This window comes from Manis javanica, chromosome 9, assembly GCF_040802235.1.
Source record: "Manis javanica isolate MJ-LG chromosome 9, MJ_LKY, whole genome shotgun sequence".
In the NCBI taxonomy this organism is placed as follows: domain Eukaryota; kingdom Metazoa; phylum Chordata; class Mammalia; order Pholidota; family Manidae; genus Manis; species Manis javanica.
Genome location: NC_133164.1, coordinates 31,157,436 through 31,175,251, shown reverse-complemented (window position 1 = coordinate 31,175,251; position 17,816 = coordinate 31,157,436). Strand labels below are relative to the sequence as shown.

At 36.0% G+C, this 17,816-nt stretch overlaps 1 long non-coding RNA gene across 2 annotated transcripts in view; it reads left to right on the top strand.

Annotated features, from left to right (window-relative positions):
* LOC108399267 (uncharacterized) overlaps positions 1 to 3,515 on the top strand; it is an 89,013-nt gene extending 85,498 nt beyond the window's left edge. For both annotated transcript variants that reach the window (XR_001853614.3, XR_012121047.1), the window contains exon 5: positions 409 to 3,515. This is a non-coding gene — a long non-coding RNA (uncharacterized lncRNA). The remainder of the gene's footprint in view (positions 1 to 408) is intronic.
* The last annotated feature ends 14,301 nt before the right edge of the window (positions 3,516 to 17,816 follow it).

Sequence of the window (17,816 nt, the reverse complement as noted above, 5' to 3'; positions counted from 1 at the left end):
CAAGATAAATTGATATAATAGTGTGCCAAAGGGGCAATACTTTGGGTAAGGAAAGTCAGGAAGGTTTCTCTAAAGATGTGATATTAAGCTGAACTCTGAATAACAAAAAGAAGCAAGCCATGTGAAGACTTGAGGACAAAGCCTTTAAACTACAGACAGGAGGTCAGTGTGGTGGGAGTGTAGTAAATAAAAGGGGGTGGGTAAATGATGGGGCAGAAAGATACAAGGAATCAGATCACACGGAGCCTTGAAGGCCATAGTGATGTATTTGGATTTTATTTTGAATGTGATAAAAATTAACTGGAGAATTTTAAACAATTTTAAATTGGAGAATTCAAACATTAATTTGGTTAAAAATGTTAAGGATGAATGATTGACCACATGTTTTTTTCTCCTTTTATTTTAAAGACTTTGCTGAAATAATAATAAAGGAATAAAAAAGGCATAAGAACAATGATAGAAGAAGAGGAGACAGCAGGAGCTAAAACATTACCACATATTTTTGGAAAATGGAAACAGATGGACAGAGGAATGATAAGTGACTTAGATAGAAGCAGGTATTTATAATGTAAAGTGTGTGTGAAGAGAATACCAAAGAGGAGTGCGTCAATTCCTACTTCTAGGACTTGAAGTCGTGAGGTAGCACAGAGGGTGGAATAAGGCAAAGGTCTGGAAATAAAGGGATTGGATGAAAGTTAATATATGAAACTGTTAGTCTCCAAGATGCCCATGCCCAGTCATGCATCAAGATGATGTCCTCTGTAGCAAGCAAAGAGTGTGCATTTTATGAATCTGAACTTGAGGAGCAAAGAAATCAGCGGCACATAGCAGAGTGAAGGACAGGTATGTGCAGTGTGGGGATGAATATAAATTTAAAGCCTGCAAATTGAGTAAAGTGTGATTCCCATTCCTTTTTACTTGCTTATGGTATGAATGTTGGTCTATATGCCAACAGGCAAGAAACTGTAGGAAACTTTTCTCAAAAGGACCTGAAAATTCCCACAGAACATACATTCACATACTTCCCTGATTATCTGCCCTTTAGTGAAGCCCACCACTTGATCAGTCCTGATCATGGACTATATATGGTTTCTAAGCACTATTAAATATAAACCATATCTAGTTTATATAATAATACATTATATTTATTATTAATAATAATAGTAATAATCAGACATTTGAGAAAGACCTCCAATTTACTTCTCCAGTAGAAAGAGAGCTAAAGACAAACATGGAAGAAAATCCTGGAAGAAACAGGTAAATCAAAGAACACCATAATTATTACCTTTTAATCTTTACTGTCATTAAGAAGATAAAATATTGCATATCTAATACAAGAAAGGAAACAAGAAAGGAACAAATAAAAGATTAGATGAAATGAAAAACACAAGAAAATAGTTGGGAAATAAAGTTGAAGAAATCTTCCAAAAAGTAGACCAAAAAAAATGATGGAAAAAAAGAAGAGGAAAAACAAGACTTGGAAGATCAGGGTGTATATCATTTAACTCAGAGTATTTGAGAGATCTAAGAATTAGGAGAAGACATTAAGAAATAATATAAAAACACTTCCTCCAATTAGAGGATATGAATCTTTAGATTGGAAGTTTACAGAATTCCCAGGAGAATGAATAAGAGACCTACTTCAAGACCTTATTATGATATAGAAGAGCACCATGGAAATGAGGCTTCTAGAAGCTTCTAGAGAGAAAAAAAACAGGTCACAAAGGAACAATGTTTAACATACCATTAAACTATTCTAAAGTAATGATGCTACTGACAAAAGGCAATGGAAGACTGCTTACAGAGTACCAAAGAAAGTTATTTTCACCTAGAATTTTATACCCATTCAAATGATTAAGTTTGAAGATAAAATAAAAACTATTGTCTGACATTTGAATTATCCAAGCTCTCATAAAAATTACATCCACAAGTAAAACACAAAACACATGAAAAGGGACTACCTAGCTCTAGAATTAATATACACTTAAACAACAAAATAATGAAAACCCTGATAAATTGAATAAGAAAATAGTAGTATTCCTATTCTGAGATAAATAAGGGAAGAGAAGTGGGCAATGGTGGTATAGGAGAGGTAAGTTTTCATCAACCATGAAAGGAAGCCAATAGATAATAAATCCATAAATCAAGAAATAACAATCATATTATTTAGAAATATGGATGCAAACTCAAAGGAAACAAGGAAGTTAGGAATAAGAAGAGGAGAGATCAGGAATTGCTATTTTTCACTGAAGTTTTTAAACTATCATATATTTAAAAATTATGTGTATATTTTACTTTGACCAAAAATAAATGAAATTTAAGACAAAACTTCCTTGTGACAGGATGGATTCTAGATTGTAGAGAGGCAAGAATGGAAATTGGTGGCTATTTCCATGGTGCAGGTAAGAGATGACAGTGGCTTGGAACAAAATGGTAGTGTAGAGAGAAGTGGACAGATTCAGAGCATGTGATGGAGCTATCTTACTTTACTGAGGTATTGGCTGTGTGGCATGAGGAAAAGAGAATCATGAAGAATGTTATCTAAGATAGTAGACGGTGGTACTACTTGTTAAAGTAAATAAGCCTAAAGAAAACTCTGTTGGCCAAAGCATCAATCAAGATTTTTGTTTTGCACATATTAAGTTTGACATTCCCATCCAGGAGGAGTATCAGGGCAGCAGTTAGATGTTGTGGTGGATTGAATTGTGTACCCCCAAAAGATGCTGAAGTCCTAAGTGCCAGCACTTGTGAATATAACCTTATTTGGAAACAGGGTCTTTACAGAGGATCAAGTAAAGATGAGGTATTAGGGCCCACCCTATTCAATATGAATGTGTCCTTATTAAAAGGAGAAATTTGGACATAAAGGCAAAAACAGAGGGGAGATGATACGAAGACACAGGAAGAATGTTATCTACAAGCCAAATAATGCCTAAAGCTGTGAGAATATAGGAAAGAGAAATGGAACATATTCTTCCTCACAGCCCTCAGAAGGCATCAACCCTGCTGACACTGTAACTTTGGACTTCTCACCTCCAGAACTGTGAGACAACAAATTTCTATTTTTTAAGCCATCCAGTTTGTGGTACTTTGTTACAGAAGCTCCATGAAACTAATACAGATAAATATGCATCTGGAGATTTGGAATAAAAAATGGTGGACCCTAAGAATGCAGGAGCCCAGTTTGAAAAAGACAAATGCATGATATTGTAAATATTGCAGCACTATTCACAATAGCCAAGAAATGGAAGCAACCTAAGTGTCCATCAGTAGATGAATGAATAAAGAAGATGTGGTACATATACACAATGGAATATTATTCAGACATAAGAAGAAAACAAAGCCTACCATTTGCAACAACATGGATGGAGCTAGAGGGTATTATGCTCAGTGAAATAAGCCAGGCAGAGAAAGACAAATACCAAATGATTTCACTCATATGTGGAGTATAAGAACAAAGAAAAACTGAAGGAACAAAACAGCAGCAGAATCACAGAACCCAGGAATGGACTAACAGTTCCCAAAGGGAAAGGGACTGGGGAGGATGGGTGGGAAGGGAGGGATAAGGGGGGAAGGGGCATTATGATTAGCACACATAATAGTTGGGGGGAGCACAGGGAAGGCAGTATAGCACAGAGAAGACAAGTAGTGATTCTATAGCATCTTACTTTGCTGATGGACAGTGGCTGTAATGGGGTATGTGGTGGGGACTTGATAATGGGGGAAATCTAGTAACCACAATGTTGCTCATGTAATTGTATATTAATGATACCAAGGAAAAAAAAGAAATGATGGAGACACACATTTTGTGATCATATGCATATAAGTGACATTCAGAGTCATATGTTTGGAGGAAATCACTTCAGTAGAATAAGGCTCAGGAAGCAGGATGAGGCCTGAGTGCTGTCATATTTAGAGAATGAGCAGAAGGGGAGAAGTCTCCAAAGGAGAATGAGAGAATAAATGGCCATGGAGGCAGGAGGAAACAAAGAGAGAGAAGTGTCATGGAAACCAAGAAAATAAAGCTTTTTTTTTTTTTTCTTAAGAGGGAGTGGACATAGGCTCAGACAACGAGTAAAATGAAGAAAAAGATATATCTCTGATTTTGGAAACGATACTCAGTATTGACTAGAGAATACCACTTCTGTTTGCAGAGGGGTGAGGGTAGACTTGTTTTTTTGAATCAGGAATTTTGTTTTCTTTGGGTAAATTCCTAGGAGTGAAATTACAGGGTCAAATTTTGTTTCTATTTTTAGTTTTTTGAGGAACCTCCATACTGCTTTCCACAGTGGTTAAACTAGTTTACACTCCCACCAACAGTGTAGAAGCATTCCCCTTTCTCTGCATCCTCACCAGCATTTGTTGTTCCTTTGGATGCTGGCCATCCTAACTGGGGTGAGGTGCTACCGCATTGTGATTTTTATTTGCATTTCTCTGATAATTAGCAATGTGCAGCATCTTTTCCTGTGCCTGTTTGCCATCTGAATTTCTTCTTTGGAGAAGTGTCTTTTCAGATCTCCACCCATTTTTTAATTGAGTTATTTGGTTTTTGGGTGTTGAGGCATGTGAATTATTTATATATTTTAGATGTTAACCCTTTATCAGATATGTCCGATATATTGTCCCATACTGTCGGATGCTTTTTGTTCTGCTGATGGTGTCCTTTGCTGTACAGAAACTTTTTAGCTTGATGTAGTCCCATTTGTTCATTTTGCTTTTGTTTCCCTTGCCTTCCCTTTTCTGAGGAGATGAGTTCAGTAAAAAGTTGCTCATCTTTATATTCAAGAGATTTTTGCCTATGTTTTCTTCTAAGAGTTTTATGGTTTCATGACTTACATTCAGGTCTGATCAATTTCAAGTTTACTTTTGTGTATGGAGTTAGACAATAATCCAGTATCATACTCTTACATGTAGCTATCCAGTTTTGCCAACACCAGTTGTTGAGGAGGCTGTCATTTCCCATTGTATATCCATGGCTCCATTATTGTGTATTAATTGACCATATATGTGTGGGTTTATATCAAGGCTCTCTGTTCTATTCCATTGATCTATGGGTCTGTTCTTGTGCCAGTACTAACGTCTTGATTACTATGGCTTTGTAGTAGAGCTTGAAGTGAGGGAGTGTAATTCCCCCAGCTTTGTTCTTCTTTCTCAGGATTGCTTTGGCAATTTGGGTCTTTTTGTGGTTCCATATGTATTTTAGAACTATTTGTTCCAGTTCATTGCAGATTGCTGTTGGTATTTTGATACAGATTGCATTGAATCTGTAGATTACTTTAGGCAGGATGACATTTTGACAATATTAATTCTTCCTATCCATGAGCATGGGATGTATTTCCATTTATTGATGTCCTCTTTAATTTCTCTCATAAGTGTCTTGTAGTTTTCAGGGTATAGGTCTTTCACCTCCTTGGTTAGGCTTATTCCTAGGGATTTTATTCTTTTTGATGCAATTGTGAATAGAGTTGTTTTCCTGATTTCTTTTCTGCTAGTTCATCAGTGTATAGGAATGCCACAGATTTATGTGTACTAATTTGGTATTCTACAACTTTGCTGAATTCAGTTATTAGTTCTAGTAGTTTTGGGTGGATTCTTTAGAGTTTTTTTATGTACAATATCATGTCATCTGCAAAGAGTGACAGTTTAACTTCTTCTAACCAATCTGGATGCCTTTTATTTCTTTGTGTTGTCTGATTGCCATTGGTAGGATCTCCAGTACTTTGTTGAATAAAAGTGGTGAGAGTGGGCATCCTTGTCTTGTTCCCAATCTTAGAGGAAAAGTGTTCAGCTTTTTGCTGTTAAGTACGATGTTGGGTGTGGGTTTGTCATATATGGCCTTTATTATGTGAGGTACTTGCTCTCTATATCCATTTTGTTGAGAGTTTTTGTCAAGAATGCATGTTGAATTTTTTCAAATGTTTTTTCAGCATCTGTTGAGATGATCATATGGTTTTTGTCCTTTTTGTTGGTGTGGTTTATGATGTCGATTGTTTTTTAATATTGTACCATCCTTGCATCCCTGGAATAAATCCCTCTTGGTCATGATGATGATCTCTTTGATGAATTTTTTAATTCTGTTTGCTAAAATTTTGTTGAGTATTTTTGTATCTATGTTCATCAGGGATATTGGTCTGTATTTTGTGTGTGTGTGTGTGTGGTGTCTTTGCCTGGTTTTGGTATTAGATGCTGGCCTCATAGAATGAGTTTGGAAGTATTCTCTCCTCTTCTATTTTTTGGAAAACTTTAAAGAGGATGGGCATTAGGTCTTCTTTAAATGTTTGATAAAATTCAGCAGTGAAGCCATCTGGTCCAGAGATTTGTTCTTCAGTAGTTTTTTGATTACCAGTTCAAATGCATTGCTCATAACTGGTCTGTTCAGATTTTCTGTGTCTTCCTTTGTTTGTCTTGGGAGGTTATATTTTTCTAGAAAGTTGTCCATTTCTTCTAGGTTATACAATTTATTAGCATATAATTTTTCATAGTATTCTCTAATAATTCTTTATATTTCTGTGGTGTCTGTAGTCATTTTTTCCTTTCTCATTTCTGACTCTGTTTATGTGTATACACTTCTTTTCTTGATAAGTCTGGCTAAGTATTTATCTGTTTTATTTATTTTCTCAAAGAACCAGTTCTTGGTTTCACTGATTCTTTCTATTGTTTTATTCTTCTCAATTTTATTTATTTCTGCTCTGATCTTTATTATGTCCCTCCTTCTGCTGACTTTGGGCTTTGTTCTTCTTTGTCTAGTTTCTGTAATTGTGAGTTTAGACTGTTCATATGGGATTGTTCTCCTTTCCTGAGGTAAGCCTATATTGCAATATACTTCTCTCTTAGCATGGCCTTTGCTGCATCCCACAGATATTGCAGTATTGAGTTATTGTTGTCACTTGTCTCCATATATTGCTTGATCTCTGTTTTTATTGGGTCATTATCCATTGATTATTTAGGAGCATGTTGCTAAGCCTCCATGCGTTGTGGGCTTTTTTGTTTTCTTTGCATAATTTATTTCTAGTTTCATACCTTTGTGGTCTGAGAAACTTGTTGGCATAATTTCAATCCTTTTGAATTTACTGAGGCTCTTTTTGTGGCCTATTATATGATCTATTCTAGAAAATATTCCATGTGCATTTGAGAAGAGTGTGTATCCAGCTGCTTTTGAGTGGAGTGTTCTGTAGATGTCTATTAGGTCCATCTGTTACAATGAATTGTTCAGTACCTCTGTATCCTTGCTTATTTTCTGTCTGGTTAATCTGTCCTGTGGAGTGAGTGGAGTGTTGAAGTCTCCTAAAAGGAAATGCATTGCATTTCCCCCTTTAATTCTGATAATATTTGTTTCATGTACTTAGGTACTCCTATTACTCCTATATTGGGGAAATTTTTAACAGTTATTTTCTCAAAGAGTATTTCTATCTCTTTTTATTTCTTTTCTTCTTCTGGTACCCCTGTAATGAGAATACTGTTCTGTTTGGATTGGTCACACAGTTCTCTTATTATTGTTTCATTCCTAGAGGTCTTTTTTTCTCTCTGTGCCTCAGCTTCTTTGTTCTGCTGTTCTCTAATTTCTGTTTCATTTACCATCTCCTCTACCTATCTAATCTACTTTTAAATCCCTCCACTTTTTGCTTCATTTAAGATACTGTATTTTTCAAAGTTTCTCTCTCTTTCTTGAAGTCCTCCCTGAGATCTTGAATATTTTTCTGTAGTTCCGTGAGCATATTTGTGATTTTTATTTTGAAATATTTATCAAGGAGATTGGTGATTTCATTTTCACTTAGCCCTCTTTCTGTTGGTGTCTGTTGGATTCTTGTTTGTACAAAATTTTTTTGCCATTTCATATTTCTAATGATTCATATGGAACAACAACTTTGTGTATGCAGTGTCCTCTAGTGCACAAAAGATATACTCTCTGGAGCTGCAGAGTACCTGTAGCAATGGCGGGGATCACAGGCAAGTGGTGTTGGCACTTTCCAGGAGTAAAGAGCTCTTTCCTGTTTTCTGACTGCAGTGCCTGCCTCCACTGCCAGGTTCAGTGGGCCAAGCATGGAGGGAGGAGCCTCTGCATTATGCCCCTGTAGCTGCCCTATGCAGGGCCTCCCTCCAGCTGGCCTGACATGATGGCAGGGGGCAGCAGGAGTGTGGACCAGTGCCTGCTGGGAGGAAGGAGCGGCAGGCTGTGTGTCACAGTGGGGGGCCTTGGGGCTGCATTGCCAGCCAGGGGGATGGAGTGGCTGAAACTCCTGAAAAGTTTCCAACCTACTGGACTGAGTGTGCCAGGATGATTTTGTCCACCTGTCCTTTCTCCTGAGCCGCAAGCTCTGTGTAATCTTTGTCCCTTTAGCACCCCTCTTACTGTTGGGAAGTCTTTCAGAGTTCCCACCTTTCTTTTGTTCTGGAGCCACTGCTTGCAGGTACCTGTTCTCCACAAGCAGCTGGAATCTCAGTCTCTCCAAGTATTTTGCCTTTCTTTGCTTTCCAACCCCACTAATCTGCAGAGCACCATGTAATGTGGGTTTGTGCTCCCAGCACAGATCTCCAGGGCTGGGTTTGGTGTTTGGCAGTCCTGGGCTTCTACTCCCTCCCTGCTCTGTTTCTCTTCCTGCCACCTGTGAGCTGGGGTGGAATGAGGGCCTTTTCCCACCTGATTGTGGCTTTGCTACTTTACCCTTTTCTATGATCTCTTCTCTTTTCCTAGATGTAGGCATTCTGTTCTTCAGTCTTCAGGTCACTCTTTCAGGATTAGTTGTATTTACTGTATTTTCATGTTATATGTGGTTTTGGGAGGAGGAGGTTTCTGCCTTACTTCTCACACTGTCATCTTTTTTGCACAAAAGCTTGGGCATTTTATATTTGTCATTTTACACCCATTGCCCCAGTTATTTTGTATGATGTTATTTTACTTATTTTCTTTTCTTTAAATGGGCTTCCTAAATTGTATACATTTCAGGACTCTATAAAACCTAATAAATACCCATCCCCTTGATAGGTAGGGTGGCAGTTGGTTTAAGAGAGTCAAGAGAGCATATAGAAAAAAGGTTGACAAATAGGGGAATTTGCCATTGACTCAGGGTGCAATTCAGAGAGTTTACTAGAAAGACAGAATCAACTTCTCAGGGGTCTTATCGGTTGTCATCTGCAGAGAAAAAATGGAACACAGGTCTTTAATTTTTCCTGACTTCCTTCATGGACATTGTATTTTAAAGCAAGGCAAGTCACCTTATGACTCTTTGAGTTTATACTTCCCTTGGTCCACTGGTTGAATGACTTGATGCAAAAAGATGAATATAAAAATAGCTTCATTTCTTGGTGTAAGCAAAGATTTTTTAAACAGGACAGAAAGAAACTGTAATTCAAATAAAAAAAAATAGTAAACTGATCCGCATTAAAATTAATAGCTGTTCATCAAAAAGCAACATTAGAAGACTAAAAAAATCAAGTCACAGATTGGTAGAAGACACTACCTGCAATATTATATTGACCAAGGTCTTGTATGAAGAGTTATAGTAAGCTACAATCTTGTGATTTTTGTTGAATTTAATTCCAGCCTTTGCCTTATCTATATAAGTTTGTGTTTTATTAGTGCATTTCTGCTTTATTTTACAAAAATGGTATCATTCCATACATGTTGATTTGTACCAATCCCCCTACTCTTATTAGTAATGTATCACAAGTAATCATATATTTGAACTATAAGACATAAATAAAACTATTCAGTCTACCATTTTTTTATGTCAATGCCATTATGAGTTTGTTGGGGTTTTTTTTGAAATGTAATTGACATACAGTATTATATTAGTTTTAGTTGTACAGCATAATTACTCGATATATGTATATATTATGAAATGACCACCAAAATAAGGTTTGTTAGCATCTGTCACCATACATAGTTAGAACGTTTTTTTTCTTATGATGAAAACTTTTAAGACATACTCTCTTAGTAACTTTCAAGTATGGGGCATAGAATTGTTAACTATAGTCACCATGCTGTACATTTCATTCCATGACTTATTTATTTTATAACTGGAAGTTTGTACCTTTTGACCCCCCATCAGCCCTTTTACACACCCACAATACCCTGCCTCTGGCAAACACCAGTCTGTTCTCTATTTCTTATAGAGTCCTGGAACAGTGAAGGGACTCGCTGTGGATTGCATAACTGGTTGATACTGGTGGAGTCCTGAGTCCTGACCCCCGGTCCACTGTTTCTTGTTCTGGGACAGAGAGCCTTCCAGAGGGCCTGCTTTATTCTTTTGCACTCACCCCAGGTTATGTCCAAATGGGTGCCTGCCCCTTTTTAAAAAATATTTGTGAAAGTGAGTTTCATAACTTCTTTCACTAGCTCATATTTTTGGGGTGTCCAGATTCCTGTAGGGATGAAATTTTGATGAATTATAATATCCCTTTATCCCCAGGATAAAAAAGAAAAACTCTTCAGGGTAAGAAGGAAGAGAAACATTCACTGCTAAGAAATGTTCAGGTTGCAAACTTCTTTTGCTTATTTATTGAGGTTAAAAGTTAAACTGGATTAGGACAATCATATTTTTCTGACACATTGACTTGCTTCTTAAGAAAACATATTTAGCTTTTTTTTTTAATGAATCATTTCAGTAGAAGAGCCAGGAGTTATGTTTAAGCTGAGTAGGAACACTGAAGGCTCCTTTGTGAGGGAGTTAGCTAGTTACATGTATTTATTTTGCTCATTTTTCTCCCCTCCTGGTTAAATTTTTACTTAAAATTTGTACTTGGAGCAAAAGGAAAGACATTTGGGCTCATTTTTATGATTTTTCAATAGACAAAGTTAGCACCAAATTTATGGACCTGATAGCATTGTTGTCCAAGCTGTGGTCAGGAAGGTCTTCTCATGGTCCCTACCATTTCCCTCTTTCCCAATTCCTTCCAATTACTCTCCTGGTTCTGACTCACTTTGTGCTGGTATGCAAGAAGAAATAGGGCTGAGAATAAAATCAAGAGGTACCAACTTTTGGAATAACAGCACTGCTATACTAGGAAACCTCCCCTCCAAAAGGACTGCTTCATAGGGACTGCCCCACCCCCGAAGCCACTTTACACCTTAACAAATGTGACTTTTCATTTCACATGACCCTTCTCTGTTGGTAAAGGTCACAACCTCTGTTTGTAAAAATTTTCCCCTATCATTGTAAATTTCAGGTGTGAAGCACACTTTCCATTTTAGGTTTTCATTAGGATATAAATATGTCTGTTTTCTGGATAGAGAATTTCACATCCACCTAATTGAAAATGGCCAGAAATTACTTACAATGACCTTTCCCCCTTCATAGTGGGAAATAGCTTTATTATTTTTATTCTGGTTGTAAGTAATTTAGGGAATATAGACATATAAAGGAAAAAGTAAAAATTCTATATAATCCTACCACTGGAAGATGATTGTTGATATAATTTTGGTGTATATTCTTTTTAAAAATGGGATCTTACTATAAACATTTTTTTTATAACTAGCTTTTTTCAATTAAATGCACATCAGCCTTTTTGTCAATAAATATAAATTTATATCCTTAATAAATGGATGATATTCCATCTACAAATGCATCATATTTATTTAGCTAATGATAGACAGTTGACTCTAATTTCTAACAATGTGTGGATCCCAGTGGCGAATATCTTTATATATAATACCCTGTGCTCTTCTCCAATCAATTCCTAAGGAATAATCCTTAGAAGGAGAATTTCCATGTCAAATGATTTGTACATCGCTAAGGTTCTTAATACATACTGCCATATTTCTCTCTACAACAGTTTTTCTGCTTTACATTCTCAACATCCTTGTATAAAAGGGACTTGTTTTCTTCATCCTCATCAGTATAGATACTATCACTCTAAAAATCCTTTCTCAATCTGCTATGTGAAACCACTGTATCCCATTGTTATATTAATTTGATTTTCTTTCATTATCAATGAGGTAATATCTTTTCTTATTTTCTATTTGGATGTAAATTCCCTTTTCAATATTTTGTCCATTTTTTAATTAATTTTTGAGAACTCATGTATGAAGTGTAGTGAACTTTTGTCCACCTTATATTTACATATTCTGTGTCTGGGTTTTGTTTATGGTGGATTTTGTTCTCCTGAAGAATTCATTCTTATGTAGTCAAACCTATCGATCTTTTTCATAATGATTTCTGCCTTTGTGTGTCATGTTCAGTCAGGCCTTCTAAACTATTTTTTAAGAAGAAATAAATATGCACTACCCTCCTTGTACCCTCAGTAATGGAAAATATTAATAGATTAATAACAGAATGGTCTCTGAACTACTAGAGGACTTGAGGCTGAATATTTTTTAAGCATAGAATTTTCAAAATTTTTTATTCATGGGGATTTACTTGTGGCAAGTTGACAAAAGACAAAAAAATCTGCAATTCACAATTATTTTGTGATTATAATTTCCTATGACTCATTAGACTTAACAATCTACATTCTCGTATTTGGCATTGACAGCCACCTATTCTTTCTGTCTTTATTCCATGCCAAGGTAGTCATTTTGTCTTCCTGGTGAGTTATAAGTACAGTAGAGGTAAGGTTGAGTAAATAAATAATATTGAAAATCATAATGCTTAAAACTCCATTTGAAGTGATACAGTGACATCATAACAAAAACTAGTGTATTTACACTTCATAAACTAATATTTCAATTACCTTAATTATTGTTTCTATAACTTACTTAAGTTACAAAAATACTTGATTTGAATTTTCTCACTGGCTAGAATTAGTCTAGGAATATCAGTATTTAGTGGCCAAAAGCATAATGCTAGTTTCTCTCCCTTTCTTGGAAATATTATAAATTTTTTAGATACACTTGTGAGGGGAGAAGAGGAGGGACGTAGAGGGAAAAGGAAGAACAGTCTAGACACTGGGTATTTTCCATGTCACATCATTTTTTAATTCTATGCAGTGAACTCATCTCCAGGATGCAGGACTTCAGAATTCAAAATGCTCAAACTAAGCTAGATTTCTAACTCTGATAAGCCAAATTTTTAATTCTGACAGCATTTTGGGGGGAAAAATCCATAATATTTAGATTAAAAAAAATAACTTTGCAGTCAATCAAATTCCTCTCATCTTTTTTATCAGTTTTGGAAGGAGCCTCCAAAAAGTCCTTGGCATGGTATGAGTGTACTTCATGTCCCAAGCTGTCTGTACTGCCCTGGCCACCAGGAGCCCTGCCTACCTGGCACTTGGCACGGGTGCCTTGGTCCTGTGAAATTTTTTTTGCTTCATCTCTTTTGGTATATTATGACCTCATTAAGGTCAAGTTAACAAAATCTTAACTTGAAAATTTCCCGGGAGAACGTCTTACAGCATAGGTGGTGATGTATAGAATTTATGGGAGTTGAAGGTAAAATATTCAAACCTTCTATTGCATTGCATCTAACCTAGGGTCTCAGGAAAATTCAAGTGTAAAATGCTTTTCATAGGATGACTGTTTTTATTGTCCAAATTAGAACCTTTAAAAGTGAAAAGATTGTAGGGACTATTAATAATTAAACCAGAATAACAAGAATAAACTGAAAGTGTCCCAGGTAAAGCAGGACAAAAAAAATCACCCTGCTGGCAACTCCTTCTAGGTCTGCCCACACCACAACTCTCTGGCATCTCCTATTTTCTTTCTTTAAAACTCTAAATCTCTAAATAAAGTCTTAATGGGCAATGGCAAAAAAAAGAAAAAGAAAAAAATCACTCTATACAAATATGTATATAAAATATAATAGAAATAGAATTACAAAATATGGGTATGTTGTCATAATTGAATATAAATCTTTTTCTGATTGCTTATTTAGACACTTCTTAATGCTCTAATATCTTAAGGAAGGAGGAGATAGATTCTATACCTAACTCTTTAATCTGGTTATCTTTCACTGAAATTAAAGCTTCCTAGTCTCCATTCCCAATAAAATATAGTTCCTTTTTTTTTATGAGGTTAAGGAATGGCGGGAAAAAAAACTATAGAAAGAAACCTCCACCTTAAACAGCTTTTAAGCCTGTGTTTGTTTGTTTTTTTCATCTGTATGTTTGCTTGTTTGGGATGGTTGTGAAATGTTTGTAAGACTCTATTAGGGACTTAGTAAATTAGAATGTAGTTTTCATATAGTAAATATAAAGAACAGAATTAGCTAATGAGCAGTATACTTGGGTGTGGGTAAGCAAGTAAGAGTAATATTCTACATATATTCTCTTTAATCCTTATAAAAACCCTGTAAGGTACCATTAGCTCCATTTTACAGAAGAAGAAAATGAGGTTACTAGAGGGCTTCAGGTCACAAAGTTGGGATGAAAGAGAAGCTCTGTCTCAATCCAAGCCCCATGATCTTCCCTCTACATGTTGTCTCTCTTTTAAGAAAGACCTGGAAATTGCCCTCTCCGTCATCTCAGATTTTCTTTGTGATAATTAAAGACTATAATTATAATGTAATATTATGTATCTTTTCCAGAAAAATAAAATGTTATTTATGTCATCTATGGAGTGGGTTCCCTAGTCTACTTGTTATGCTGCTTTGCCAACTTGTTTTATCAAACGGAGTTACACAGAACCCCACCATTAATGGTTGTATACCAGTGATAGGAATGATATTATTTACTCAGCCACAATAGTTTTGGAGGTTATGATGGACCAAAAAATATTAATCTTTTCCTTAAAGAGCTTACAGCCCTGCTCATTTCATCTCCTGAGATGGCACTCATCCTTTAATCAGTTAGAGACACTTCTTATGTAGCTTTGTTTATTGTACCCCATAGGCACAGACCTCCCCCATCTCCCTGAGCCCTATTTAGATAACACGTAGTAGCAGGCCCCTAATTACTGTGGAACTTTTCACAGGAACACAGTGTGATAAGTAGTAATAACACACTGATGAGCATAAACACGATGCTATTGATATACATAACAATGGTTCTGCCACTAAGACCTGCCTTGGTGTGTTGGTAACTGGGAGGAAGGCTAAACCAGAGCTTCCTGTAGAAGCCAAGGAGGTGCAGGAGTACTGACGACACTGGCCCAAGAAATTCTAGCAGCTGTTGTGTCCAGACCTGCAGTCTGCCTACTAATACATTCTAGAGACTCTCTGAGGTGAAAGGGTGTATGTTCCTGATCTGAGTCATTTGCACTACATTTTCCTGATGGCAAAAGAGGAGACTATAGGACTCTGCCAATTACTTTGTTTCTACTATTCTTCAAAATTTAGTGTACTGGATTGATGGATTTATTAGACCAGGTTCCGGTTGTATTTCTCTTCTAACTTGATCTTTGTCTCCCTGCCTATAAATGTACCAACATTCTCCTAATTCTAAAAACCAGAACCAAGACGAAAAGCACAACAAAACCTCACATTTAACAATGCCTCCCATTCAGGTACTTGCCCTTCTCTAGGTATTTTTTATTGATATCATAATACTTTTTACAACTTCCTTTTTTATTTAAAAACATTTTTAATGGTATTTTTTAAAAAATTGGAACAATCCCAGCCTCTCAGAAAACGGGCAAATAGTACAAAATAATTTTTCTTCCTAGAACATTTGAAAGTAACTCTCCCTATCACCCCCTAAGTATGATTTGGGACAGAAACCTTGATAATGTTCATCTCTGTATTCCTGGTTGTGAGAAACCCCTTCTCCCTAGTTCTGCCGTTGGAACTGCTGAGCTGTAGGATGAATGTCTATCATAGGATAGACAATGTCAAAGTCTTCTTTAAAGGGGATATCAGATTTCCTGAAATAATTTTGTGTCCTCCACCTTCTTCATTATGTGTCTTTTTTTAAGCTTACTCAGACTGGCCATTATTTCTGGCCTTTTGGAGGAAGGGTCCTTTGAAGTTCATATCAGACGGCTTACTATTCACACTCTGATGTTGAGATTTTCTATTCTCAGCCTCCTTGGTTGCTTTGTGGCTCTTGACATATTTTACCTCCCTGTACTTTTTGAAACTGCCATCAGGATTGATTTCATTCATTTGTTTATTCATTTATTTAACAAATATCTGTCAGCTGATAGTCATATAAATTTGAAAACTAACACCTGTTAGGATCCAGGCTCTGTTAGGCATTGTGTGTCCAGTGGTGAATATGACAGAGAAGCTCTTGGTCCTTGAGCTAATATCAAACTGAATTAATTTTCCTAATCCACACTTGAGATCATGTCACTATGTGCTTAAATTTTTTAAATACCTTCTTCTAAATCAAGAACAAACTTTATAGTCCTCTGTTCAACATCCTCCTATAATAATATCCTAGTCTACATTTCCAGCCTTGCCCTCTGTTACCACCATATGTAACACCAGTGGTTTCTAAACAGAGAGCCAAAGAGACATGCCCTGGGGTACCAAATTATTGTGCCAGTTGATCCATGAATCCATGTATATACCTTCATATAAAACTGAATAAATACCTTGGCTTGTACTTCTAACCTCTGTATTGTTCAAATATATAGAGATGCTATGGTAAGTGTATTCCAGAGAGAATTTAGAGTAACTTTGTTTTCATGTATTATTTTCTATGAAAATTACTATAACTACAATCATTACCATGTTAGGTGGGGAGTGAGCTTTCTTGATGTTTACAAGTAGATGTAAATTTCTAAAAGCCTTAGTTCTAGCAAACCTGGACAATTTTTTCCCTCAATTTCCTACCTTCAAGATTTTGCTAGAGTTTGGTTTCCTGTGGCTTAGTTTCTTCTTTATAAACCTTATCCAATGTTCAGTTTTTATTTCAAAAATTCCCTGCTCTAAACTGTATTTTCCTGTTGTAATCATTCCCAGGGCTATCCTTCCCTATGGTCGTCCTGGTTCCGTGTGTAAGAGACTATGTGTTAACTTGCCTTTCTGTACCTTGAAACACCCAGCATGGTTCTGGCACATGATATGATTGCCAAATCGTCAAGTTGATAGAAAAGATTGTTCCATGAATAATGAGCACCAATAAATGTAGAATATAAGATTTCTATGCTAGAGTCAGTGGAGATAAAGTGTACGTTTCAAGTAATATTTACTTTATTGAAAAAATATTATATGAATACATCATTATGTTCTTTTAGAATTCATCCTGCTTTTAAACTGTTTTTATTCCTTAAGCCTAATGCATAAGAAACTGAATTAGCTCATGTTTATTCCATGTGCAAAATAAATTTTCTCTTACAGATGATTAATATAATAATCTACTTCTAAACATATGCCTAATTAACATATTTCTGTGAAGGACTAGCTTATGAAAGTTGAGGCAAGAACTCAGACTAGGTACGGTGTTGTAATAGAAATCTTATGAATATCATTTACTCTATAACTCTGATAGATTTTTAAGTTTTGGCTGGGGACAAACACACTCTCTCTTTCATCTTGGTATTCCCTACTCCTGGAAAACCCACACTGATTCACACATAATGTATGTTCAAATATTCAGTACGTGAATATATACATGGAGCAGCCGCAAGAAAAATTCTGTGCTGACCAAGAGACTGGGTCCAATTCAGTCAAATAGGCCCCTGTTGGTAATGACTTACTACCAAGGCCCAATTGATAAGCTAGGCTTTCATTTACATTTATATAAGAGAAAAATATCAAACCCTTTTATTCCATTTCTTTCTCCCATTTTATCAAAATCATGTAATATACCTTTTCTCACTCTGTTCACAAAGAATTGTAAGAAATTTTGATCAGAAAAGATATGTGCCTTCCTTGGTAATCAATCAGCTTTCAAACTACCTAGTACTTTTAGACCTGTTATAAAGGTGTACACCTGAGACTAGGACTGCAAAGCAATCCTGAGAGGCTTTGCAAAATTTCAGAATATAATTTTGG